Genomic DNA, 27,793 nt, shown 5'->3' with positions numbered 1-27,793 from the left:
CCTTGCTGAGGCTACACCTTGAATATCATGTGCAGCTTTGGTCCCTTAGTCTGAGGAAAGACATTCTTGCTATTGAGAGAATCCAGTGGAAGTTCAGGACTGGTTTCCAGGATGACAAGACTGACATATGTAGAAAATCTGGATCGACTGGATTTGTACACAGTGGGGTTTAAAAAGAGTGGGGTGGTGGGGGGGGGGGGGGGGGGGGGGCGGGGGGGGGGGGCTGTCATAGAAACACATAAAATTTTGGTGGGACTACACAGGCCAGATGTGGGGAAAATGTTCTTGATGTTGGGGAAGTCCAGAACTAGGGCTCACTGCCTAAGAATAAAGGGTAAATCATTCAATACTGAGAGAAGGGAGGATGGGGGTCATTTTGTTCGATTTATTGAAGAGGGAGCTGGGATGGACCTTTGTGGCTAAACAATCAAGGGGTACAGGGAGAAGGTGAGATTAGAAGGCTAAAATTGCATGATCATATTGAATGTTGATGCAGGCTTGAAGGGCTGAATAGCCTACAGCCGCATCTATTTTCTCTGTTTCTGTGTTGCATGTTGATTTTAAAACCTTGGATGCATTCACCAGAAGTTTTCAAATTATGATGTCAAGGACCGATTGTAAATAATGTTGGTGAAGTTGTCTATCTGGTTACCTCATTGAATATCCTGGGAAAGTGGCAATGTAAAGAAAGAATGGCCAAAAAAGGGATCTGGACTATCTTGCAAAATAAGGATGACATCAATACATAAGCATAAGGAACTGTGATTGAAGTAAAAAGATGCCTTATTATTTTGAATCCAGACAAGAAACAGCAAAGGGAAACTGTCAGTGATATGAATTACTCATAGAGCACCAAACTTAGTATGTAAATTTTGGGCATGTTATAATCAAGAAATTAAGGATACATTTAATGTGAATAGAGTCATACAGCATGGCAACACCTTTTGGTCCAATTTGTCCACGCCAACCCGACATCTCAATTAACATTTGGCTAATTTCCCTCTAAATCTTTCCCATTCATTGACCCAACTAGGTGGTTTTCAAATCTGTAACTGTACCAGCCTCTCTCATTTCCTCTGGCAGCTCATACCATATGTGCAACACCCACCATGTGACAAAGTTACCCCTCAGGTCCTGTTAAATCTCTCCCCTCTCACCTTAGACATATGGCCTCACCCACCAGAGGAAAAAGACCTATTCTCTACATTAAACACACAGGTAATACTCTAATATACACAGGGGCTGCGATTCCCAAAAAAATACACAGGGATCACTATTCTCCATCATATTCCCAGGGTCTGTTATTCTCTGTAATATGCAAAGGAATGATGTGGCCTACAATATACACAGGTAATTCTTACTCTGTAATATGCACAGAGACAGCAATTTGGTAATAAAGTAATAATGAGCAATTGCATTTTATGTGGAGACTCAGTTGTCAAGTCAGCATTAATGTGGTGGAGGATGAATTCCTGGAGTGCGTAAAAGATGTTTTCCTGGGTAAGTATGTTGAGGCACCAATGTGGGATAGGTCCAGGTTGAATTTAATATTTTATAATGAGCAAAGGTTAAGTAATATCTTTTTCTATAAATGAGCCTCAGGGAAATAGTGACCACAACATCATGAATTTTAGGAAAGAACGACCGTAATATCTCAGAACTTTATTTTAAGTTTGAATGTGACATCATTTGTTTTAAAACTGAACAGAGGATCAAATGCACATTCCTTTGTTAAAAGGAATGTTAAAAATTTCCAATGAGGACGGTGGATTGACCCAGGTTCAGAGAAGGTATCTAAATTTCACAAGAAAGCAAGCAGATTATAATACTACCAGAAACAGTTGGAAGCCTGACAGTTCGGAGTAATGTCAGACCCCAGTGCAAAGTACCAACAAACTGTTAAGGAAACGGAAAGCAATATAAATTCAAGCAGGTGATGAATATAAAGATGGACAAGCAAAATTTTAATGATACTCTCAAGGAGAACAATGAGATAGCATAAATATGAATCAATTGCAGATAAGGACAGGAAAAATGATACTAGCGAACAGGAGAGTGAAGCAATTGATCTTGCATCAGGCCATAGGGCCGGAAGAAACAGGAAGAGAAGTAGGCTGTTTGAGCCCGTTCCTCCACTCAATAGGATTGTGGCTGGTCCGACATTCCTCAAGTCCTGATTTCCTGTCCTTTTCCCCCATAACACTTGAATCCACTATGGACCAAGAATCCACCTATCGAGTATTAAATGCACACACAGCCTCTGCATAACTCCTACCCCACCACTGCTGCACAGACATACGAGCTCTCTGCAGCAAGGAGTTCCAAATCCTACAAGACTCTCTGAGGGGGGAAAAAACTTCCTCTCATCCTTAAATTGGCACCCTTTTATTCTGAGACTGTGCCCTGTGGCCTTCGACCTGCCCGTGAGAGGGAAACATCCTTTCAGCATTGACCCTGCCAGCTCCTTAAGAATCCTACATGTTTCAATGAGACTACTTCTCATTCTTCTAAACTCCAGTAAACAGCGCCCCAACCTTTTTAACCCTCAAGTAAAGTGATCCAGTAAATCAGCCAGATGAAAGCAGTACAGAAAATCATACAAGGTGCCAAAGAAATTGCAGACACATTGTGGCAAGTAAGTAATATTAGTAAAATGATGGTTGATACAAATATATCCAGAAACAGGCTTGATAAATATCTTCAACCAGTTGAAGATAATGCCAGGGTGATGAAGAAATGGACAATAAAATAATTGCTACATTGTTGTCTATCTTCTGTAACTCCTTAGATCCTGGAAATGGTCATGCTGATTTGAAGGCATCAGACGTAACCTCTTAAAACAGTGAGGAAGAGGGGTCAGTGGAGACCTTTGTTAGCTTGATGACCACAAAAGAAAACATGTTAGAATCTGTGAAAGAGAATATAACAACTGCGTTTGGAGTGAAGAATGGCAAAGTCGTACTGCGGCAACATGGGTGTATTTAATTGGGAGTTGTGTTTGACAAAACTGATGGAGCATTTCAAGGATGTTCCTTTCAGTATCAGTAAATGAGAAACAGAGAATTATTTCAGAAGGCTTTTCATGAGACCCCACACTGAATGTCAGCAAAGAAAAGCACAGCTCATGGGAACGGGTGGATTGAATAGAATGGTCTGGAATTACTCAGTCTATGGAACTGGGTGGATTGAATAGTATGGTTTGGAAATTGCTCTGGATAGAGAAAGCAGAGATAAAAGAATGAATCATTCTCAGGAGCCAAGCTTTTCTCATGGGGTATCATAACCACGAAGCATCATGAGTCTAGAAATAACTGGAGATGTCAGCACAGGCAGACAGTGTGGTGAAGAAGCCATACAGGCTGGTTTGGCTTCGTGAGCCAAGGTGTAGAATATTGCAGCGGGCAAGTCTTGTTGCAACTTTGTGAAACATGGGTTAGTTCACTGATGGAATACTGAGTGTAGTTCTGGTCACCTCACTATCATAAGGACTTGATAGCACTGGAGAGGGTGCAGAGGAGATTCACCAGGATGTTGCCTGGAATGGAAAATTTCAGTTCTGATGGGAAACTGAATAGGTTGGGATAATTTTCCCTGGAGCAGAGGAGGCTGAGGGGAGATTTGATTGAGGTTCGCAAAGGTATGACAGGCAGGCGCGGAGAAGATCATCACAATCTTTTCCCCATGGCAGATGCATCAAAGACCAGATGGCAGAAGTTTAAGGTGAGGAATAAGTCATTTATAGGGGATCTAAGGAAACCTTTTTTTCACTCTGTGAGTGATAGAAATATGGACTGTCCTGGCTGAGGGTGTGGTGAAGGCATGTACTCCCAACATTTAAGAAGCATCTGGACAAGCACTTCAAATGGGATGGCATAGTAAGCTATGGACCAAATGCAGAAAAATGGGACCAGTTTGTTGATTAGCATAGAAATGGAGGGCCGAAGGGCTTGTTTCAATGCCGTTTGACTCTATGATTCTGACTGTTTGACAAGGATCAGACCCACAACTCGACACAAAATTTATAAATGATTCTGATGACAGGGCAAATGGTAATAATTCGAAAATTGTTGAAGGAGTAGGCCAATCAAGCTTCTCAAGCCTTCAATAGGATTGTGGTTGATCTGTGCTCTGAAAGTGATAGAGATGCAAGTTCAGGAGTGTGAATACCTCAGAAATGCCTTTCACTCATTTCTGTCTTCATCTCATTTACCCTTTTCCTCCCATATAGGTTTCTATAAGTCATAAGATAGAGGAGTGGAGTCCACTCCGCTATTTAATCATGGCTCATGGGCATTTCAGCTCCACTTCCCTTGATTCCTTGTGAGATCAAGAGTTTATCAATCTCTACCTTGAAGACATTTAATGTCCTGGCCTCCACTGCGCTCTGTGGCAATGAATTCCACTCTCTGGCTGAAGAAATGTCTCCTCATTTCCATTTGAAATTTACCCCCTCTAATTCTAAGGCTGTGCCCATGGGTCCTAGTCACCCCGCCCTAACGGAACCAACTTCGCAGCATCCACCCTTTCAAGCCCAGTTCACTCAAACCTGCCCCATGATAACGTTCGCTTCCACTCAGCCTCTCAATTTCTGAGTCAGCTTATCTTTCTCTTGACCACACATCAGGATACATTTTGCCTTTCAGTCATTAAAGTAACTTGTATCAAAGTTACAATTTGTGCTGTCACTTCAGTGTGATTTATCTTTCTATGAGAAAAAAATAAGTCAATTGTCATATTACCAGAAATAAAGAAGAGTCATCAGCTAAAGTTTTTGATGTTACTTTCGGTTCCAGAAATAAACTCCCTCCTTCCCGTATGTTGTTGAATCTGATCTTGCCCACCTTTATAGTTAGCCTGGATTACATGACTATATGTGTATACCATGTCATTTTATTTTGTTTTACATTCGTCAACCTTGATGAGTACACCTTTTCTCCTCATTCATATTTAAAAATTGTTACGAAATTTTTCAGAATTTCTGAAATAAAAAGGTAGATCAATGGGATAAAGATAGTAATTTTTCACTTCCATAATACTGGATTGTAATAGTCGAAGGTATTCGTTAGAAAGTTGCCGGAAGCTGTCCTCTTTTGGGGCACTCCCACAAATGACCAGTTTCTGAATTATACAAAGTAACTTATTACTGAGAGTCATCTTCGAGGAGTCAACTGCCCAAACTGAGGACCTGCAACCCACCAATTGCAAGAAGGATTGAAAAACTGAACATTTTCTGATGAAATTCTAACTCGATATTTTGTATGTCAAGATCTGTGTGTTGGTTTATTTTCCTACTTGACTTTGACTGGTTGACAAATAACACAGTCTGTATGGAGTACAGTGAAACAGGAACTGAGCTGGCAATGCAAGTTCACATATGATTTCCCAACACTAATTCTATTGCTCATGTTTGGGTAAGTTATTGCTAAACGTCAACTAAAGAGACAACATTGTGGAAGTGAGAGCCCTAAGGTCCTTCAGCCAGATTACACACAGGCTCAGTTGGCTGGACCGCTGGCTTGCGACTCAGAATCACTTCTTTTTAATTAAAAAAAATATACTTTATTCCTAATAGCATCTCTATATACATATAGTTACTTAAGCAGTTCAGTTTTTCACAGTATGAAGAAACAAAAAACATCATTGGAGTTTGACTCGACCCAACAAGAAGAAACCATAGGTGGTACTTAAATAAAAATCAAAAGAACTGTGGATGCTGTAAATCAGGAATTAAAAACAAATTTCTGGAGAAGTTCAGGTCTGGCAGTAACTGTGCAGAAAAACAACAGTTAACGTTTTGGGTCCAATTATCTTTCCCCAGAAACCATATTTACAGTAATTCAAGGGATTGGGAAATCAGATAACTGAATGGAACCCCATTTAACTTAAGCAGAAAGAGCCTTAGAAGGTGGTCTTTTTCCCCACTGCCCCTTTGTGGCAGCTGTCCCAAGCTTTAGTGCTTCCCTCAGCACATAGTCCTGTAACTTGGAATGTGCCAGTCTGCAAAATTTGGTCAGGGTCAACTCTTTGTTCTGGAAGACCAGCAGGTTTTGAGCAAACCAAAGAGCATCTTTAACAAAGTTGATGCCTCAGTCCATGTTTGTCTCAATGTGTGCCTCAGTTAATAGAAGATAGAGCCATAGTGAGTCCAACATCACGGAGCTGCTCGGGATGAAGCTCAACAGAAGCTACTCCGTCTTCCTGCAGACTTCCTATATAAAGGCACATTCCAGTAGGAAACGTGAGATAGTGTCTACCATCCGTGCAGCTGTTTTGAGGCAGTGGTCTTGCAGATCGACCAGGCCTATATGAAGGATCTGACAGATAGTGCCCTTCTCGCCAGCAGCCAAGCAATGTGTTGGTGTTTGTTAGAAAGTTCTAGTGATGAGGCATTCTGCCAAATGCATTTGACGGTCTGTTCAGGGAACCACATGAGGGGATCCACCCCTTCCTTTTCACTGCAAGGTCTTGAGGACGTTACATACTGACCACTTCCTCATGGACTTATGGTCAAAGGTATTTATCTTTGCAAATTTCTCAATGAAGGACATTCCAATGACTTGGATGATATGGGACAGTCCAATGTCTTGGAGTGTTCTGCAACAGCGAGCTGGTCCCATCTTTCTCAACACTGGGGCCAAATAGAATCTCTTTACATAGTGACACTTGGTGATTTTGTACTGAAGGCCTGTGCAGAGCCTGATGCAGCTATACACTAAAGCATTCATCAGGATGATTGCAGCATTGGGTACGTTCTTTCCCCCCCCACCCCCCACCCTCCGCCCCCAGAGTTATCCAGAGATTTTTATACATGAAGTCCTCAGACATAGTCCATCTTAGACCCCCAGATGAAATGGAAGATGGCACAGGTTTAGGGAATGGGCCAGACCTATGCCTCATACAACCACAGAAAGAATCCCTCACACCTGATGGACCAGGTTTCACCAACAATGCAGGGAGACCAGTGCCCCCAAAAGATCAGTTTCTGCCTCACCCTAATGATGGGCTCCTCTCCAGGCTTTGTGCGTGCTCCAGCCCCTCAGAACCATATTTCCAGCACCTTCAAGTAATCTGTCCTGACGGTGATGGGAATATGGGATCGGTTGGCACAATTCCCAAGGAACATGGATTCGGTCTTGCAACAGTTTACCTTAGCTCCCAAGGCCACTTTGAACTGATTGCAGTTCATGAGTCTGCACACTGACAATGGATCTGAGCAGAAAACAGCAACATCAGCTCTCCCCCCCCCCCCCCCCCCCCCCCCCACACCCTGTAAGTGAAGGTTTTGACCTGCAGGCTTCCACTGCCTGGAATAGTCAACCCTCTCCGGCTCATGTCCTTCCTGATGGGCTTCCTGATTGACCTGAAAGCATATATTTCCTCCCCATTGGGCATTATTACCCCAAAACCGTATAATGAGGCATTGCACATTAGCATCACCTCTCACTTGGGATCGTAGTGTACCAACTCCTTAGATGATAGCTGCTTTTTCACTTCCCTAGAGGCTTTTTCTTGGCTATGTGACATTTCTAAGGGTTAGCCTTTTTCAGTAGCAGCTGTAGGGATACCAAGATGGAGGCCAGGTTACATATGAATTTTCCATAATAATCAGTGAACTCAAGGAAAGACCTAAGCTCCGGTACAGGCAGAGGATCTCGGGCACCTTTGATCATTCTCCCCTTATCTACCAACAAGTTTAACTTGGCCTTGTCAAATCTGTAGGTCACGTGGGATGCCTGGAATACACATTTTTCCCTTTTGAAGCATACACCTGTCTCAGAAAAACATTTGAGCACTAATTCCAAGTTCTCTAAATGTTCTTTATTGTGCTGATCCCGGTTATTAGCATGTTACCTGAGATAAGTGGTGACCTGGGTAGTCCTTGTGAAATATTGCCCATTGTCCACTGGAAAAGTACACATGCTGATGAGACCCCACATGGTGGTCTTGTAGATTAGTACAGCCCTTATGTGTACTAATTGTAGCATGCTTCTGGAAATCCTCAGCGAACTGCAGTTGAGGGTATGCATGGCATACGTCCAGCTACGTGAGGAACAGATCCCCTGCCAGTTTTGTGCATAAATCTCTGCAAAAAGGATTCAGTATTAATCCACCTGCGAGAAGCAAAATTCTGTTTGCTTAACATCTCTACAAAGGTGAGCTAAGCCATCATTATTCACAATTAGTATGATTGGTGCTGCCCATTCCACAAACTGGACTGGTTTGAAGATTCCTCTGCTTCCCAGACTCCTGATTTCCACCTCTATTTTGTCCATAAGGCAAATGATATGGGGTGGGCCTTGCTGCATCATGGAATTCCTTCCAGGTCAACATGTAACGTGGCTTTGCCCCCTTTGATAGTCCTGAGATCTTTTTGGAAACCTCTGGGTATTTAATTAAGACTTCACTCAGGCAGCCATTCTGTAAACAAAAAAATTTGAGACAGTCGAGGTGAATCTTTCTGAACCAATTTCACCCCATCAGGATTGGGCCCGAACCTTTAACCACAATCAGTGTTACTGAACCAGGGTCCTCTCATCAAGATTGGAACTGAAGTTTACCCTTAATCCAAAGGAGGTCTTTGGTATATGTTCTTGGGCTGGCTGAGATCATGCGCAATCCCTCAGGAATGGAGTCCAGATTGAATTTTAGTAATGATTAGTTCCACAACCACTCATACAGCCATGTCAGCGTCAACCTCCATTAGTGCTGGGTAGTCATTAACCAAACATTTACTTTGATTCAGATTTGGGTGTTGCTTATCAACTGTTCCAAACCAAATGTAGGGAGGCTTTCCAGGGTGTGCACTCACTTGCATGCTGACCTGTGAGCCAGCTTAACTCAACTAAGGTCTAATGGGACTCTTTTGCTGTCTTGAGTCCACATACTGCCAGCAACTACAATGGCCTGCCAACCCAGATCCTTGAGAAAATTCTGTTTGGCTTTATTTTGGGGTTTTATGGGATGATCTGGGTCCCTTTGTTCAGGATATGTCCTGAGTAAGGCTATTCAATTTCCTTCATTCAAGCAGTGTTCCCTAAGCTCAGGCTGCCTGGTGAAGTGTCCATTCCAATCGGCATACTCTGTAACTCATAAATTCCACCGGCAGCACTATCTAAATACAAACCCAGTTGTGCCCATTTGAAGTCCAGTTGGGTTTCAGCCAGGAGGCACTTCTGCAAGGTCACATCATTAATCCCACATGTCAAACAGTCTCTCTGCATCTCACTTATGTTTAACCTAAAATCACATGTCCCTGCTCGTTACCTAAAGCTTGTCAAAAATCCCAGTACAAATTCTCCTGGTTCTCAAATTGTCAAGTAAACTGATAGCATCTCTGAATTAGAGGAGCCTTGGCATTGCATTATTCTTTATCTTAATCCATCAACTCTTGAAGGTTTTCATATCTGATGCCTTCTGATAACCTAAAAAGCTATAGGTCCACATGCTGTTGGGATAATTATTTGTTTTTTTTTCTTTGTCTGCTCCAGTGCCATTTGACCAAAAATCAAATGCATTCTTTCTGCGTACTGGCCCCAGTCTTTGAAGGTAAGATCGAATGATTCAAGCTTCCCAAATAGCGACATGATGCCAGTAACGCTTACCAAATTCCAAGACAACTGTTGCGAGTGAATCTCTGCGGGGGAGAGTTTTTCTCATCACCATTGAAATAACTCTATGGAGACTGGTTTCCCATCATTAAGTCACCCTTTATTTACACATACATAGTACATGAAACTGACCCAACTAGCACTCTTAGAGTGAACAAAACCTCCGATACTCCTATATGTATTTGTCAGTCAGGGCTCACTGATTGGACAAGGTTAGCAGCCCCAATCAGGGAGATTCTGATGCTTTGAGATCGATGGCTGACATTGTAACAATCTCTGCAAGAGGGGGCTACGGAAGAGTCTAAGGCTAATCTCCATGAATAAGTAGGGTCAGATGTGGAAGCAGATATTTCAAAATTATCAGTGAAAATACAAAAGATTCAGGTCAAAAAGCAAAACTCAACAAGAAAGCAGAATTACCCATGGTTGATAAAGGCAGTCAAGGAGCATTGTCCAATTAAAACAATTAAGGTGGACAAAGCAGCAAAGTGCTGAAGTAGGTCAGAGAATTGGACATAGTTCAGGAACCTGGAGATAGCGACTAAGAGTAGAGAAAACTGAGAATGGAAGTAAAATGCTATAAAAATATCAGAAAGAGCAGGTGTGGATTTCGAAATGGAGAGAAAGTAGCAATCTAGGAAATGCTGCAGAGTGTATGGAATTTTGGAAGATGTTCATCAATGCATCTAATATTTCTGGGGTAATTTCATTCACTACTCTGTGATGTGGATGATCAGGTCCTAGTGGTTTGTTGACTTTCAACACCATTATTTACCCCCCCCCCCCTTACAGTGACTTCATTTAGACTAGATTCCGTACAGTGTGGAAACAGGCTATGCGGCCCAACGAGTCCACACTGCCCCTTGGAACATCCCACCCAGACCCATCCTCCTATAACTCTCACACCCCGAACACTGTGGGAAATTTTAGCACGGCCAATCCACCTAGCCTGCATATCTTTGGACTGTGGGAGGAAACCAGAGCACCCGGAGAAAACCCACGCAGACACGTGGTCCCTGGTGCTGAGAGGCTGCAGTGCTAACCACTGAGCCACCGTGCCACCCCATTTACTTTTGCCCTCCAACTCAACCCGCAGATTGGATTGAATCGCATCAGATCAGAATCCCTAACATTTCTGGGCATTTATTTGTGCCCTCTTGTGAAGACTAAAGCTAGGTAATCATTCAGATCTCCTTCCATTTCTTTGTTCCCCAATATCATTTCACATGAATTCTGACAACACTGGAGCTACATGTGTCTTTATAAACTTCTCACATATTTATAGAATTTGTTTAAAGTTGGTACTATGTTCACTGCAATTTTACTCTACTACACTATTTTCCACTTGAGCATTAATTTTCCTCATTTCCTGAATTCTGAAATGCTCCCATTCCTCAGGCTTGTTGTTTTCTTTACTCTGGTGACATTATGTCTCTTCTATTTGGATCTGTTCCCTCCCTATTCTCATTTACAGCCCATAGCTGAGCCACTTTTGCTCCTTTTTTGTGTTAGACAGAAATGAGTAATTGTTATAATTCATAGGTATTATCTTTAAACAGGAACCAATCCCTATCCACCTTCAATCACTTTCATGTGACTCCACAAGCCACGCCAATTTATGCCTCTCACCCTCATAGTTCCCTTCAGATTCAGGATCATAGCTTCTAGTTCAACTACTTGGATCTTTATCTTAATGAAGAATGCTGTCACATTCTGGTCACTCTTTCCCAGGGCACCTCTGTATAACAAAATTGTTCATTCATTGTTCCTCTTTTCAAAGTCTCCTAACTCAGACTGCCTGTTTTTAGTTGATTCTTAAAGATATTGGTCAACAGAACCATGTCTCACGCTCTGTCACGCTCAAACCTTCTTTTCACTGTTCTCGTGGCCACAGCACAGAATTACACATTGTAATGGAACTATTGTATCATGTAGTTCAGCAATACCCCTGCAAGACCCAAGGCAGTTTTGTGAAGATCCATACAGCAAAAGGAGGAGTAATTCCCTCAAGTTTGCACCTTGGATCACGTTTCGTTTGTTTCTCTCTCAAATTTATCCACATTCAGTTGCACATTCATTGAATAAACTTTTCTGAACATTTTCATGTTTAACAACCTTTTTCCTAAAGCACAAAGACCGCAAATATATGGCGTATTCGAGAAGTGGCCTCACCAATGTCCTGTACAGCTGCAACATGACATCAGAAATCCTACACTCCATGCCCTGACCAATAAGGGCAAACGTATCAAATGCCTTCTTCACAGCTGATAAAATGTGAGGCTGGATGAACACAGCAGGCCAAGCAGCATCTCAGGAGCACAAAAGCTGACGTTTCGGGCCTAGACCCTTCATCAGAGAGGGGAATGGGGAGAGGGAACTGGAATAAATAGGGAGAGAGGGGGAGGCGGACCGAAGATGGAGAGTAAAGAAGATAGGTGGAGAGAGTGTAGGTGGGGAGGTAGGGAGGGGATAGGTCAGTCCAGGGAAGACGGACAGGTCAAGGAGGTGGGATGAGGTTAGTAGGTAGATGGGGGTGCGGCTTGGGGTGGGAGGAAGGGATGGGTGAGAGGAAGAACCGGTTAGGGAGGCAGAGACAGGTTGGACTGGTTTTGGGATGCAGTGGGTTGGGGGGAAGAGCTGGGCTGGTTGTGTGGTGCAGTGGGGGGAGGGGACGAACTGGGCTGGTTTAGGGATGCAGTAGGGGAAGGGGAGATTTTGAAACTGGTGAAGTCCACATTGATACCGTACACCTCCGCTCAGTTCGCAACAAACAACTGCACCTCCCAGTCGCAAACCATTTCCACTCCCCCGCCCATTCTCTGGATGACATGTCCATCATGGGCCTCCTGCACTGCCACAATGATGCCACCCGAAGGTTGCAGGAACAGCAACTCATATTCCGCCTGGGAACCCTGCAGCCTAATGGTATCAATGTGGACTTCACCAGTTCAAAATCTCCCCTTCCCCAACTGCATCCCTAAACCAGCCCAGTTCGTCCCCTCCCCCCACTGCACCACACAACCAGCCCAGCTCTTCCCCCCCACCCACTGCATCCCAAAACTAGTCCAACCTTTCTCTGCCTCCCTAACCGGTTCTTCCTCTCACCCATCCCTTCCTCCCACCCCAAGCCGCACCCTCATCTACCTACTAACCTCATCCCACCTCCTTGACCTGTCCGTCTTCCCTGGACTGACCTATCCCCTCCCTACCTCCCCACCTATACTCTCTCCACCTATCTTCTTTACTCTCCATCTTCGGCCCGCCTCCCCCTCTCTCCCTATTTATTCCAGTTTCCTCTCCCCATCCCCCTCTCTGATGAAGGGTCTAGGCCCGAAACATCAGCTTTTGTGCTCCTGAGATGCTGCTTGGCCTGCTGTGTTCATCCAGCCTCACATTTTATCATCTTGGAATTCTCCAGCATCTGCAGTTCCCATTACCCGTTCTTCACACCTTATCTGCATGCAACCCCTGCACCTCGGATCATGTTTCATTGTTTTCTCTCCCAAATTTATCCATGTTCAGTTGTTGCAAAGTTGGATAGAGTATTTCTGGGTTGGGAGACAAGACGTTAGAATTTGGCATTTCTGAAATATAGGTGTTTGTAAAATGCTCGGAGGCAGGGGGTGGGGAGCATTGTGTGGTCCCTTTAAAAGATTTTGCCTCTTCTATGCTTCGAGATGTCTGTAAATAGCTTGAAAGTTTGCAAGCACAGAAAGCACCCAAATTGAAACATTTGTATCAAAAGGCTATTAGCAGGCCAAGCAGTATTTTTACCAGGACAACAGGTTTTTGAATTTAGCCAATCAATTTGAATCAAACACTTAAATACTAAAGATCTATCAAATTTGAATCTGATGGCTTTGATAACCTAGGACCAATCTGATTGTAAGAAATTAATATGTCATCAGGGGTATTAAAAAGGGAGCAGTTGTGAAATCAGCAGAGTGAACTGCCATTGGCTAGAGATAAGAGCTCTCAGCTCTAAGAAAAAGCATCATCAAACCAGAACTGTACTGTGGCATGCCTGGCTAAGATTCCTGAGAGAAGAGTTCACAGAGAAAGCATTCCTGACACAAGGATTAATGGAGGAGGCATTCCTGAAAGATGGATCAATGGAGAAGCACAAAACATTCTGAAAGACACAGAACCTAGCTGTAGTTTCGATAGACTCATTTGTTTTCAGAGTATAAGTGGGACTTATTTAGTGGAACAGCGTACTATCAGAATCTTGTTTATTTGGGAATAGCTGGTAGTTAGAAGGGGTTTATTCGGTTTGTTCAAAATTTTTAATTAATTTGTTCACTGTTAGAGTTAGATAAATAAATTGTTACTTATTGACTTTTAAAGTGTGTGTCAGGAATTTGTTTCATTTAACCACTAGAAATTGCTGAAAGACAGGTTCCACCCCTTTTCACATTCCTTTTACAGATCATAGGGCAAGGTGCCCATCTGTGGGTGTTTTTGGCGTTAGTTCTCAGATGGGGATCAACCTCTACTTCATGACACAATTTCCCATTCATTACATAAACTGTGCCAAGTACCTGCTCGTACATAGTATTTAAGTTCTGGGTAGCTTTTGACAGTTTTAAAAAAAAAACAGGAAGGCAGTTTGGTCACAAATACAAAAGCAGATTATTATCTGAATGGCTGTGAAGTGAGAGAGGGGAATGTTAAACCAAACTTGCATGTCTTTGGACACCAGTAATTGAAAGTAAGTATGCAGATAGAGTTGTACAGCATGGAAACAGACCTTTTGGTCCAACTTGCCCATGTTGACCAGATATCCTAAACTGATCAAGACCTATTTGCCAGCATTTGGCCTGTATCCCTTTCAACCTCTCCTTTTCTTGTACCCACCTAGGTGTCTTTTAATTGCAGTAATTGTAACTGCCTTCATCATTTCGTCTGGCAGTTAATTCCATACACACGCAACCCTGGGTGAAAAAGTAGCCCCTCAGGTCCATTTTGAATCGTTCCTCTCTTGACCTTAAACCTATTCCCTCTTGTTTTGGACTTCCCTACACTAGGGAAAAGAACTTGGCTATTCAATCTATCCATGTCCCTGATGTTAGTATAAATCTTTATAAGATCACTTCTCAGCCTCTGATGCTCCAGAGAAGAAAAGCTCGAGCCTATTCAGCCTCTCCCTACAGCTCAAACCCTCCGACCCTGGCAACTTCCATGTAAATCTTTTCTGAACACTTTCAAGTTTAACACCATCCTTCCTATTGCAAAGAGACCAGAATTGTACAGGGTATCCTAAAAGTGGCCTCATCAATCTCCTATATGGCTACAACATGATGTCTGAACTCCTATACTCAATTCACTGACCAATGAAGGTAAACATGTCAAATGCCTGTCAACTTGCAATTCCAGTTTCAAGGAACTATGGATCTGAAACCCTGGGTCTCTTTGTTTACTAACAGTCCTCAGTGCTCTACCATTAACTGCGTAAGTCCTGACCAGGACCAGATGCAACAGGCAGTCAAGGATCAGCACAGTGACCTTAATAGCAAGAGGATTAGAATTTGGCAGTAGGGATGTCTGGCTACTATTGTACAATGCATTGATGAGGCCACACATGAATATTGTATGCAAGACAACAAAGTGTGAAGCTGGATGAACACAGCAGGTCAAGCAGCATCTCGGGAGCACAAAAGCTGACGTTTCGTGCCTAGACCCTTCATCAGAGAACCCTCTCCCCATCCCCCTCTCTGATGAAGGGTCTAGGCCCGAAACGTCAGCTTTTGTGCTCCTGAGATGCTGCTTGGCCTGCTGTGTTCATACAGCTTCACACTTTGTTGTCTTGGATTCTCCAGCATCTGCAGTTCCCATTATCACTGAATATTGTGTGCAGCCTGTCTTATTGAGGGAGTGCACACTGAAGGCTTCTTGGACTGGAGGCTGACTCCTTGGAATGGCAGGATGTCCAGAAACAGGGGTCATGGTTTAAGGAAAAGGGATAAACCATTTAGGAGTTAGATAAAGAGAAATGTCTTTGTCCAGAGAGTAGTGACTCTGTAGGATTCACTACCAAAAATGTAACTGAGGCTAAAACATTATGTAGTTTCAAGAAGGAGGTAGATATATCTCTTATGGCTAAAGGCACCAAGTGTTGGGGGAGGGGGTGGTGGAGGCGAGTGGCAGGACGAGGGTATTGATCTTGATGATCAGCCAAGATCTTACTGAATTAAGGAGCAGGCTTAAGGGACCAAATGGCGGCCTCCAGTTTCCACTTCTTATGGGATTATTAACTACCAAATTAGTCTGACCCATTTTGTTCAGTTGTGAAAGACACATTGTGTGATAAAAATCCAGGCCCTGCGCAGTACACATGAATTTTTGATTGTTGTACACACACAAATGCCACTTTGTGACAAGCTGTGTCTGAAGTTCTGAATTAGCAATGGACTAATTGCATTCATGTACTTGCTGGTGTTTGTGTATATGGAAACAAACTTGAATCTAATCTCTGGCAACCTTTTTAAAATAATACCATTTAGCGTACACGCCATCTGTGTATCCTACAATACTTTTTAAAAAAACATAGGAATTAGAATATCCGTTTATTGTCACGTGTACTCAAGTATGGAAGTACGGGAGTACAGTGAAAAGCTTACAGTATCACCCCACATCTTAGGTACAAAGTACTTAGGTACAGCTGTTGGGTTTAAAATAGGGAAATAAAGGGAAAAAGAAAAAGGGTAAAAAGTTACATTACTTACAGTTGCTCAGAGTAATAGAAAAATGAGAATAAAGTTAAGGTAAGCATTTCAGTTTTTCAGTAGATCAGTGCAGAGGTCTTCCACATATCTGCCTGGGCTCGCAAGCCGCTGACTGCCCGTACTGGTCCCCAGTCCAACAACTGTTCCGCTCCAGCCTGCCTGCCAGCCTCCCGCCTGTGCATCGCTCGAGTCTCCAGCAGCGCCCACCCAGCCCACGGCCATCCCCACATCACTCGAACCACCAGCCCTCGGCCATCCTCACATCACTTGAGCCTCCAGCCCACCGGCTGTCCCCACGCAGTTCAGGCCTCCAGCTTACTGGCTGCCCCGATACTGCTCGGGCTTCCAGCCCGCCTGGCCATACGGAAGCAGATGTGATAATGGGAACTGTAGATGCTGGAGAATCCAAGATAATAAAATGTGAGGCTGGATGAACACAGCAGGCCCAGCAGCATCTCAGGAGCACAAAAGCTTTTGTGCTCCTGAGATGCTGCTGGGCCTGCTGTGTTCATCCAGCCTCACATTTTATTATCTCGGAAGCAGATGTATCAGCTTCTAAATGATTGAACTTGATGTAGACCTTTGACAGCTGCAGGGGAGATGAGATGCTCTTCTTCCAGCTTGCTCTGAGCTTCGCTGGAGAACTGCAGCAGGAGCCCAAGATAGAGATGTTGGCTCGGGTGAAAGACGGTGGGGTGTTGAATGGCCTCGTGAATAGAAGCTCAGGATCATTTTTAGGGAGAGAATGTAGGCATTCCTTAAAGCAGTCTCCCAGTTTGTATTCCACTTTCCCAACGTGGATAAGACTCAATTGTGAGCAGTGAATAAAATTTACGTGAAGTGCAGTAGATCGCTGTTTTATCCGAAAAGTGTATCTGCAATCTTGGATAGTGAGTGGGGAAGAGGTAAATGGAAAGAGTTTCACTATGCAATGTCTGGTTAGCAGGCAGAGTTTCAAGTGGCTCAGGAATGCATTACTTCAATTCCTCAACCCTCCACAAATCACGTCACAGAAAGGCCTGACTTAACTGCAAGATTATGTGGCTCGCTTCAGATACACCACTCCCCCACTGCCAGAGCACCTCACTTCCCTACTCAAAGAAGTGGAAGTATCCCTTTTACACACTAGGACAGCAAATTGGGAAACAGGGAAAGAAATAACGGGCGACTGTCTGTGTGGAGTTTGCACATTCTCCCTGCGTTTGTGTCGGTTTCCTCCGGGTGCCCCAGTTTCTTCCTTCAGCCCAAAGATGTGCAGACTAGGTGGATTGGCCAATGTAAAATTGCACGTTGTGTTCAGGGATGTGTAGCTGAGGTGAGTTGTAGGGTGACAATTCTTGGTGGGATGCTCTGAGGCTTGGTGTGGACTTGTTCGGCCGAAGGATCTGTTTCCACACTGTGGGGATTCTATGAACAAACAGCACAGTGCAATCTAACAACAGTTTGGTTTTACTTCCCAATTGTGGTTGAAGTCAAACAGAGGAACTACTCAATCATTAGATTGGGGACAGTTTGTGGTTGCAACAAGTCAGTGGCTTTCTGATTTTCAAAATGAAAGTCCTGTGCCTGCTGCCTCCAAATTACTGACACAAATGTTCTTCTCTCTATCTATGAATCTATTTATCAATCTGTCTGTCTTCACATGGGCCATTTCTTCAGTTAGACTCCAAGTTGTTAGTGCTGCTTTTCTAGATCAGGAGTTCAATAAAAATGCATTAAAGCTGTCATTTAGAGAAACAGCAATGTGTCAGATATCTTTATTGAATGTACTTGCTTCGATAGATCTTTGGACAAAGGACAGCACAGTAACAGGCCCTTTGGCCCACAACATTCTGCCGAACCATGATGCTGAATTAGATTAATCCCTTCTGCATCCCCATGGTCCGTATTCCTCCATTCCTTGAATCTTCATGTGCTTCTCTAAAAGCCCCTTTAAAAACCCTGATTGTGTCTGCCTTCACCACCACGTATGACAGCACATTGCAGACACCTACAACTCTCTTTAAAAAAACTTGCTCCTCATATCTCCTTTGAACTTGCCCTCTTTTATCTTAAATGCATGCCTCTAGTATTAGATATTTCAACCCTGGGAAAAAGATTGAACTGTCAATTCCATTGATGTCACTTATAATTTTAGAAATTTCTATCAGGTCTTCCCTCAGCCTCCACTGCTCCAGACAAAACAACCTGAGTTATCCAGCCTCTCATTACAGTTCATACCCTCTAATCCAGGCAGCATTCTGATGAACTTCTTCTGCACCTGCTCCAAAGCCTTCCTGTCCTTTCTGTCGTGTCGTGACCAGATTTGAACACAATACTCTAAATGTAGCCTAACCAAAGTTTTATAAAGCTGCAATGTCACTTCCTGACTCTTGTACTCAGTGCCTCAACCAAAAACAGAAAGCATGCCACATGCCTTCTTTACCACTGTATCTGTTAGTATGGCTATGTTCAGGGAGCTGTGGACTGGGATCTCAAAATTCCTCTATACATTAATGCTATTAAGAGGCCTGCCATTAACTGTACACTTACCCTGCATATTTGATCTCCCAAAGTGCAACACATTGCACTTGCCCATATCTGCAACTGATTTATATCCCATTCTTATCATTTGTAACCTCTATACTATCCACATTTCCACTGATCTTTGTGACGTCTGTTAACTTACTAACCCATCCATCCACATTTTCTTACAAGTCATTCATCTAAATCAGAATCAGCAGAGGTCCCATACAGATCCCTGTGGAACATTCCTAGTCACGGATCTCCAGCCAGAAAAAAACACCCCTCCACCACTACCCTCTGCCTTCTATGGGTAAGCCAATTCTGGATCCAAATGGACAAGCCAGCATGGATCTCAAGCATATTACGAAGAGCCTACCATGAGAGGTTTTGTTGAAAACCTCACTAAAATCCACATAAATACTCTACCGATATCAATCACCCTTGGTCACCTCCTCAAAAAAATGCTGATCAATAAGACATGACATGCCCTGCACAAAGCCATGCTGACTGACCCTAATTAAGCCATGCTTTTCCAAATGTGTGTAAATCCTGCCCCAAATAATCATCTCCAATAGCTTTCTACCAATAATGTTAGTCTCAGCGGCCTATAATTTTCTGGATTATACCTATTTCCTTTCTTGAAAAGAGGAACAACATTAGCCACTCACCAGTCCTGAGGGACTTCTCCATTGACCAGAGGACATGAAGATCTTGGACAAGAGCCCAACAATCTCCTGTCTTGCCTTTCTCAACAACTTGGCGTAGATCCCATCGGGCCCTGGGGATTTAATCACCTTAATGCTCTTCAAGGGACCTACACCACTTCTTTCTTGACCTCAAAATACCCTAGCATATTAGCATGCCCCACACTAATCTTACCGTCCTCCACATCCTTCTCCTTGGTGAGTAATGATGCAAAGAACTCATTTAGGATCTCACCCATATCTTCTGCCTCCAAGCACATGTTCCCTCCTTTATCCTTGAGTGGCCCTACTGTCTCCCTAGTTATCCTCTTGCTTTTAATGAATAGAGAAAATGTTTTAGGATTCTCCTTAACCTTACTCACCAAGGATATTTCATGGCCCCCTCCTTGCCCTCCTAATTTCCTGCTTGAGTTCTTTCCTACTTCTTTTATATCCCTCATGGACCTGTTCAATTTTAGCTTTCTAAACCGTACATATGCCTCCTTTTCATTTCTGACTAACTTCACAATTCCTTTTGGTATCTAAGAGTTCCATACCTTGCCACCTTGCCATCTTTGACCTTCCTCCTTGCTGGAACATGCCCGGTAATAACTGCTCCCAATAGACACTCCCTAGCTCCAGCCTAATAGCGATGTAAGTTGCCTTCTGCCGATTTAGTACCTTCCGCAAGGTCCTGACTTATCTTCATTCATAGCTATCTCATCCGTATTCGTAGCTATCTATTGATCGACAGATTTGTGGCTGTCAATCCATAGAGGATTATGAAATGTGATGATTCTGCTCCCACTTATCCTCCTGTCAATGTGGGAGTCAGTGTTGTCTCAGAGCAAACACTCTCCTTCTCCCTTCAAAGTAGATGTCAGGAACATCAGTGAGTGTGGCTGTTTCTAAGGGCGGACAAGGTGAACAGGTTAGTCCAAATGATGGAGAACCAGGATTGCAGAACTTGAACTATGAGAACGCACAGGATTCTACTTAGCCCTGCCCTGGGGCTTGCAAGGTCTAATGCCACCCTGTTCTGTTAATCTCCATATCAAGTAATATCCCACTTAGTCACAACCCACTCTGCCCCCTCACTTCCCATACACTTAATATCCATCATCTAATCCCAGTCCCTCACTCCCACCACCCTTTATTATCCTCTTCATTCCTCGCAGCCTTTCATATTTCACCCAGATTCATTCCATTCTCCTCTTCATTTCCCATATATTTTAGCGTACCACACATGCTAATACAAACCCCTTGCCCTTACTCCCAGCTCCCATTTATATCCGAAATCATTTAATATGCATCATTCCCTCAGCTGCAAGGAGTTCAAGATTTTTGGCCCAGTGACACTGAAGGATTAGCAATATATTTCCAAGTTATGGTGGTTAGTGGTTATTGGTGGTGGTGGTGGGGTGGGGGTTTGGGGCTAAGTAGGGAGCATCTGGAGTGAGTATGTTCCTATGTAATTGCTATCCTTGTTCTTCTGGATGGATATAGCTGTGGCTTTCGAAGGAGCTGTATAAAAGAAGCCTTGGTGAATTTCTGCAGTGCGGTATTTTGATGCCACTTAGCCCTGATACAGTGCATTAGTGAAGGGACTCTGCTCATCTTAAAGTATCTGCCCCTCTGTCCTGATCCTCCAGCAGTGTGGCACGCCCTCAGTAATGATGCTGTGACACTGTGATCACAATTTAAAATTCACATAACATTTTCTGCAGTGAGGCCTGAACTGACAACCTTCAGAGTGAGAGGCATGACCGATACCACCCCCCGCCCTTGCACTGAGGGATGGTCAGTTGGAATGGTACTTACCCAGAAACTACAGATGGACTTTTTTTTGAAGGTTTGATCTTCAAATTCCTCCACATCCGCACAAAGTAATAGGCATCACTGTCTTCAGGTGAGAGGTTGTTAATCTCCAAGAAGCAATCATTCTGCTCTCAGACTCCAATTATATCCATACATCCAAAGGTGGACATTCCATAACTGGGATTTTTGCTGTAGGTGATGGTGCAGCCTTGGCAGGCAGCTTGCAGTAAGGCTACGGACCTGAGATGCTCTATCTGAAGAGTGGTGGGAGCAGATTCAATAGGAACTTTCAAAAGGGAAGAATCAGAGGAATTACTGGTAAGGGGTAAAGATTGCATGTCAGTGACAGGATGGGGGTACGAGGAAAGAGTAAAACATAGTGGGGAAATCTGTCAAAGAGCCAGCCAGGGTGAGCTGGGCTAAATGACTTCTGTCGCATTGGATAAGAATTTCTTTCGACCTGTCAGCAAACCAAAGGCCATCATACCAGGGGCAATCTCCCCATCTTCTGTTCCTCACCTAAACAAAAGACAGAGACTTTTTATACCAAATACTTCCTCAAAGTACAACAACTAGGATTCAAATCCATTTTTTATAGAGTTAAATCACACAAAACAGTGAACAGTTTAGAAGAATCTCTATCTCACTGTCACTCTTGTCTCTTTCTCTGTCTCACTTTATCTCAGTCTCCCTGCCTGTCTTTCCCTGCCTCCACTCTCGACTGTCACTCTCTGCCTTTCTGTCTCTCTTTCACTGTCTCTCCTTTTTCAGCTTGGCCTGTCTGTCTCTTTCCGTTTCCCTCTCCATCTCCAATTTGCTTCCTCTACCTCTCTCTAATTCCTCCTCGACCCCACTGTTTTCTGTCTCTCTACTTTCTCTCTCCCTCTCTTTTTGTCTTTCCCTCTTCTGTAATCTGTATCCCCAGAACTGTCTCTTACTTGCTGTCTCCGTCTCTCTCCCCTTCTCAATTTGCATGTCTCTCTATTGAACCTAAAACCCATCCCGGTCTCTGACTCACTCGGTCAAACTTGGTTTGGCTCGTGAGATAGTAGGAACTGCAGATGCTGGAGAATCTGAGATAACAAGGTGTAGAGCTGGATGAACACACAAGGCCATGCAGCAATGGAACTTTCCACCCCCGTACATCTCACATGTCCTCGATTTTCAAGGGCCACAACTTCCCCACCTCAGTGGTCGAGAATGCCCTCGACCATGTCTCCCGCATTTCCCACAACACATCACTCACACTCCCTCCCCGCAATAACAACCAAAACAGAATCCGCCTCGTCCTCACGTACCATCCCACCAACTTCCGGATCCAATGCATCATCCTCTGACACTTCTGCCATCTGCAGTCCGACCCCACCACTGAAGACTTTTTTCCCTCCCCACCCTTATCTGCTTTCCAGAGGCACCACTCTGTCCATGCCTCTCTTGTCTGGTCCACACTCCCTTCCAGCCCCAACACACCCCACACTTTTCCCTGCAACCGCAGGAAGTGCTACACCTGTCCTTACACCTCCCCCCTCATCGCCACTACAGGCCCCAAGAAGACTTTCCGCATCAAGCAGATGTTCACCTGCACATCTGCTAACGTGGTATACTGCATTTGCTGTTCCCATTGTGGCCTCCTCTACATCGGGGAAACCAGGCGGAGGCTTGGGGATTGCTTTGCAGAACACCTACGCTTGGTTCACACTAAACAACTGCACCTCCCAGTGACGATCCATTTCAACTCCTCCCATTCCTCAGACGACATGTCCATCCTGGGCCTCCTGCAGTGCCACAACGATGTCACCCGAAGGTTGCAGGAACAGCAACTCGTATTCCACTTGGAAACCCTGCAGCCAAATGGTATCAATGTGGATTTCACAAGCTTCAAAATCTCCCCTCTCCATACTGCACACCAAAACCAGCCCAGCTTGTCCTTGCCTCCCTAATTTGTCCTTCCTCCCACCTATCCCCTCCTCCCACCTCAAGCCGCACCCCCAACTCCTACCTCCTAAACTCATTCCGCTCCTTTGACCTGTCCGTCCTCCCTGGACTGACCTATCTCCTTCCTAACTCCCCAACCACATTCACCTGTACTGGCTCCATCGCAGTCTCTTTGACCTGTCTGTCTCCTCTCCACCTATCTGCTCCTCTATCCATCTTCTATCTGCCTCCCCTGTCTCCCTATTTATTTCAGAACCCCTTTCCCCTCCCCCATTTCTGAAGAAGGGTCTTGGCCCGAAATGTCAGCTTTCCTGCTCTTAAGATGCTGCTTGGCCTGTTGTGTGCGTCCAGCTCTACACCTTGGTTTGGCTCCTGCTCATTTTTAATTTTTTTTCTTTCTGTCTCTGTCTTGCTCCTCCTCCCTAGGGTTTTGTCAAAGGCAGATGTTAAAGAATTATGACCAAGTTTAGCTTTCGCTTCAAAGCTCGGGTTGAGATTCTCTAGCATGAAAAAAGAGAGATGCACTGTGGGACAGTTGGTGCCAAAGGAGCACTGCACTGCCGGACGGTCATTGCTGAAGGAATGGTGTACTGTTGGAGATATCATCTTTCAGGTGATGTTCCAATGTAGCTATGTGTGTGGTCATTCATTTCATGTTGATATAATTAATAACTCCAATACTGCTGTCAGATGAGTTTCTCCAGAAGTGGGTGGAAGTTTCATTTCCTCAGGAACTGGCTGATGAAACCATTATTTTTAAATGACCGTGGCTCAACTGAGGAAAGCACTGTTTTCAGGGACATCACTTTGAAAGGAGCAGCACATCTGTTGGAATTGAAGCTAATTTGAGAATTGTGATTTGAACTGGACTGTGACCGAGAATCACTCAACAGTCAGTGAGAAACGTCATCTTGTTCATTCATGTCCTCTACACAATCAGCAATCAGTTGTCCTCATCCGATCAAGCTTCCTTACTAACGTTCCCTCATCCTTCACTTTTTTTTTCTGAATGGCAGTGACTTCTGAGCCCTGTAATCAAGAGCAGGAATAATGCGGCCCCTTTGCTTGCTCAAGCCCACCGAGAGGTAGATTATACAGGATAATGCTCTGTGTGACTCCAGTTCCACACTCATGTAGATGACACTGAACTGCCCTCAGAAAAGGCAATTATGAATGGCAGCAAACACTGCTGTTCACCAGGAACTAAACATTTTCAAACATTATTCAAGGGAGCTCTGCGCTATTGCGGTGTCAGTGCGGAAGATATGCCGCAGTGTTGAAGGTTCATTGCCGAGGATGTGCTGCAGTGTCGGAGGGTCAGACCGAGGGTGCACTGCACTGTTGGAGCATCAGTGCTGAGGATGCATCGCGCTGTTAGAGGGTGATTAGTGAGGGAGTGCCAGTATTGACGTACAATACTGAGGGAATGCTGCACGGTCAATAGACAATAAACAATAGGTGCAGGAGTAGGCCATTCGGCCCTTCGAGCCAGCGCCACCATTCAGGTCAAGGGTTTGCTCTGAAGTAGTACTGCATATTTGGAGCTGTCTCCTTTAGGTGATGTTCCACTGGAGCACACTGCGGACTGAAATGCTAATTCCAAGATGCACTCTTACCACCCATCTGATGTACCAATACGGTTTTATTTCAGCGCATGTGTTCTCTTATTTCCATTGAACCAGGCAATTGCAACACTGCTTTCTTGCATCTTGTGGGGGGAAAAAAAATCCACTGGCTGCAACGTAAGTCCTTTACAAGATTTTTTAAAAAAAAAATCAGAAAAGGGAAGTGCCAAAATAAAGAAGATTCTTTCAGAGTTTGTCAGTGTGGTTCACATCCTCTCTGCAGAGCGAGGCACTTGGAGAGGCTGTTACCTTCAGGATAGTTTCTTGACATGGGATGTTATGTGTAAATATAAGCTGGATTCTCCTGTTCCATCAAAACAGTAAGTAACTCTTCAAATGGTTTATTGTGTGTCTGAATTCTGACACAGATTCACTGGTAGCATTGTCAGATGGTGCAGCATTTCAGTCTATTACTTGATTGGTATTTCAGTAGAGTTGCTGTATTCAGTTCTTAAATAATTAGTGCATTTTTTTAAACGTAAGAGTTAAGCTCCAGTTCCACTAACAGTCTCTGTTATCAGCTAATCCCCCTCCTTGCCAGATCGTTATCCAGTCCTTTGTCTGTCCAACTATTCTTCTCTCTCTTTGCGTTCTGTCCCCAACTGTACTCCTTACTCCCACCCTATCTTCTGCATAAAAAATTGAGATTTTCCTCACTACTATCAGTTTTCAGGAAGGATCACAGGATCCAAAATGTTAACTCTGATTTCTCTTCACAGATGTTGCCAGATCTGCTGAGCTTTTCCTGCAATTTCTGGTTTTGTTTCTGATTTACATCACCCTCAGTTCTTAATGTTATTGCTTTAGTATCCAAAGTACTCAACAGTTTAGAAGAAATGAAAAAGTTGCTAATACTGCTTGCCTGGGCCAGTGTGGAAGCTGTCATTTATATGCACCTGTTTGTCAGATGTCTTTACTGGACATAGTTGCTTTGATGAGGCTTGACTGAGCTGTCGCTGATCTTCAGTCCCTCCCTGACACAAAGCACAGCTGGGGTCTAATCTCTCACACTGTATTTTCATTCATTGCATTAATTCAGAGAACAAAGTTTTGATCCGGCAATTGAGATATTGTACATTTCTAAGCAGAATTTCATAATTAGGGAAGGGAGGTACTTGAGTATATTTCTGAGAGAGTAAAGAAACAGGAAATGTTCATTTCGCAACAGACCAACTTGAGAACTGGAGTGGCCCTTTCAGCCCCTTGGACCTGCCGTCCCATTGAATATCAATAAATTGAGCGACCGCAGCTCCCTGCAGGTATAAAATTCTAAAGGATTATAATCCACTGAGCAAAATAAAATAAATCCTCATCTTGGACCTAAGTCCCAATTATTTTAAAATCTTGCCTGGTTCTAGTCTTCCCCCAAGCAATAAACACGAAACCACTATCTACCATGTCCACCTATTTTCTCCTTTATCCATCTTCGATCCACCTCCCCCTCTCTCCCTATTTATTTCAGAACCCTCTCCCCATCCCACTTTCCTGATGAAGGGTCTAGGCCCGAAACGTACGTTTTTGTGCTCCTAAGATGCTGCTTGGCCTGCTGTGTTCATCCAGCTTCACACTTTGTTATCTCAGATTCTCCAGCATCTGCAGTTACCATTATCTCTGATCTACCATGTCCCTCTCTTTTAAGTATTATGTGACAGTATTTTCAACAATAGCATTGCTCCTTCATTGAATCCCTGGATAATGCCAGCCCATTTGTCCAGTTTTTCCACTCTCTTTTCATAGAATGTTGCCACTATCCCAGGAACAAGCCCGATGAATCTTTGTCGTCCTGTCTACATGTAAATTGCATCGTTCCTGAGCTAGAGGGACCTTAACTGCACGCAGTACTGCAGGCATGAAATAACCAAAGTCCAATACATTTGAAACAAGACTAAGTCTAACATTCCATTAGCTTTCCTATGAGCTTATTCAAACATTAAGCAGGATATCAGACAAGCTGAAGCCCAGCTAGACTTCAAACAAGCATTACCTTTAGCTTTGTTGTTAGAAAATCTGGAAAGTAGAGCTTACAAGTGACAGTGTATGCCAGTGGACATAAACATCTTTGTCAGGCCCACTCAGCTTGAGGAATATCACTTGAGTTAAGGCAATTGCATAGCCTCACTCAGGACATACCTTAATTGGAAGGAGCCTCGGTAAACCCACAGGAAAGCCAAGCCTCAGCTAAATAGCGGAATTTTCTGGAGGATCTGGGCTGGCAGACTATTGCATTTACTGCCAGAATGTTCTCTCGAGACAGCAGAAGAGTCCCATTAAGCATGAATGGTGTGACAGAACTCCTAGGGCGGTGTCCAGGAATGTGCACACCCTGCAAAATCCACCTTTAACCAGTTTGGAGAAAGTAAATTGCTTAGTAATATCTAAATCAGAACCAATCCAACTAAATGAGATAACAATCAGTAGAGCTGGATGAACATAGCAGCCCAAGCAGCATCAGAGGAGCAGGAAAGCTGATGTTTCGGGTCTGGGCCCGTCTTCAGAAAATCAGACTTCAGAAAATTATGTCCAGACTCAAAACGTCAACCTTCCTGCTCCTCTGATGCTGCTTGGCCTGCTGTCTTCACCCAGCTTTACAACTTGTTATCTCAGATTCTCCCGCATCGGCAGTTTCCATTATCTCTCTCAATCCAAATAAATGCCTGGTTAAATGGTTACACGGTTCTCGTGGTGGTCAATACTGGTGTGGCTGTATCAGTGATGGCGGAATTAGCCTTTACCAAAATTCACTTTGGACTCCAAGCCTTAAGGTTGCATAAGACCTCAGTCAGGCTGAGACCCTATACGGAGGTAACTCAGTAGCTTAAGGGCACCAATTCGGTTTGGGCCTCTATGAGCAACAATTGGTTCAGTTACCACTGATTGTAATAAAAATCATGGGT

General features: G+C 43.9%; 2 protein-coding genes and 1 long non-coding RNA gene across 14 annotated transcripts in view; 1 reads left to right on the top strand and 2 right to left on the bottom strand.

The window, feature by feature from the left end:
- LOC132207190 (histone H3-like) overlaps nucleotides 1-27,793 on the bottom strand; it is a 913,943-nt gene that overhangs the window by 720,454 nt on the left and 165,696 nt on the right. The window lies entirely within an intron of this gene.
- LOC132207166 (Fc receptor-like protein 3) overlaps nucleotides 1-27,793 on the top strand; it is an 86,456-nt gene that overhangs the window by 21,829 nt on the left and 36,834 nt on the right. The window contains exon 1 of one of the 12 annotated variants that reach the window (XM_059642349.1): nucleotides 25,128-25,219. The exons of the other annotated variants lie outside the window; for them this stretch is intronic. The gene's annotated coding sequence lies outside the window, so the exon portion shown is untranslated. Of the gene's footprint in view, nucleotides 1-25,127; nucleotides 25,220-27,793 lie in introns of those variants that run through there. 12 annotated transcript variants of the gene reach the window in all.
- Nucleotides 1-27,793, bottom strand: part of LOC132207279 (uncharacterized) — a 61,428-nt gene that overhangs the window by 2,649 nt on the left and 30,986 nt on the right. The window lies entirely within an intron of this gene.

Source organism: Stegostoma tigrinum, chromosome 44 (genome assembly GCF_030684315.1).
Source record: "Stegostoma tigrinum isolate sSteTig4 chromosome 44, sSteTig4.hap1, whole genome shotgun sequence".
Classification (NCBI taxonomy): domain Eukaryota; kingdom Metazoa; phylum Chordata; class Chondrichthyes; order Orectolobiformes; family Stegostomatidae; genus Stegostoma; species Stegostoma tigrinum.
The sequence above is the reverse complement of the archived record's forward strand: the minus strand, read 5'-3'. Positions and strand labels throughout refer to the sequence as shown.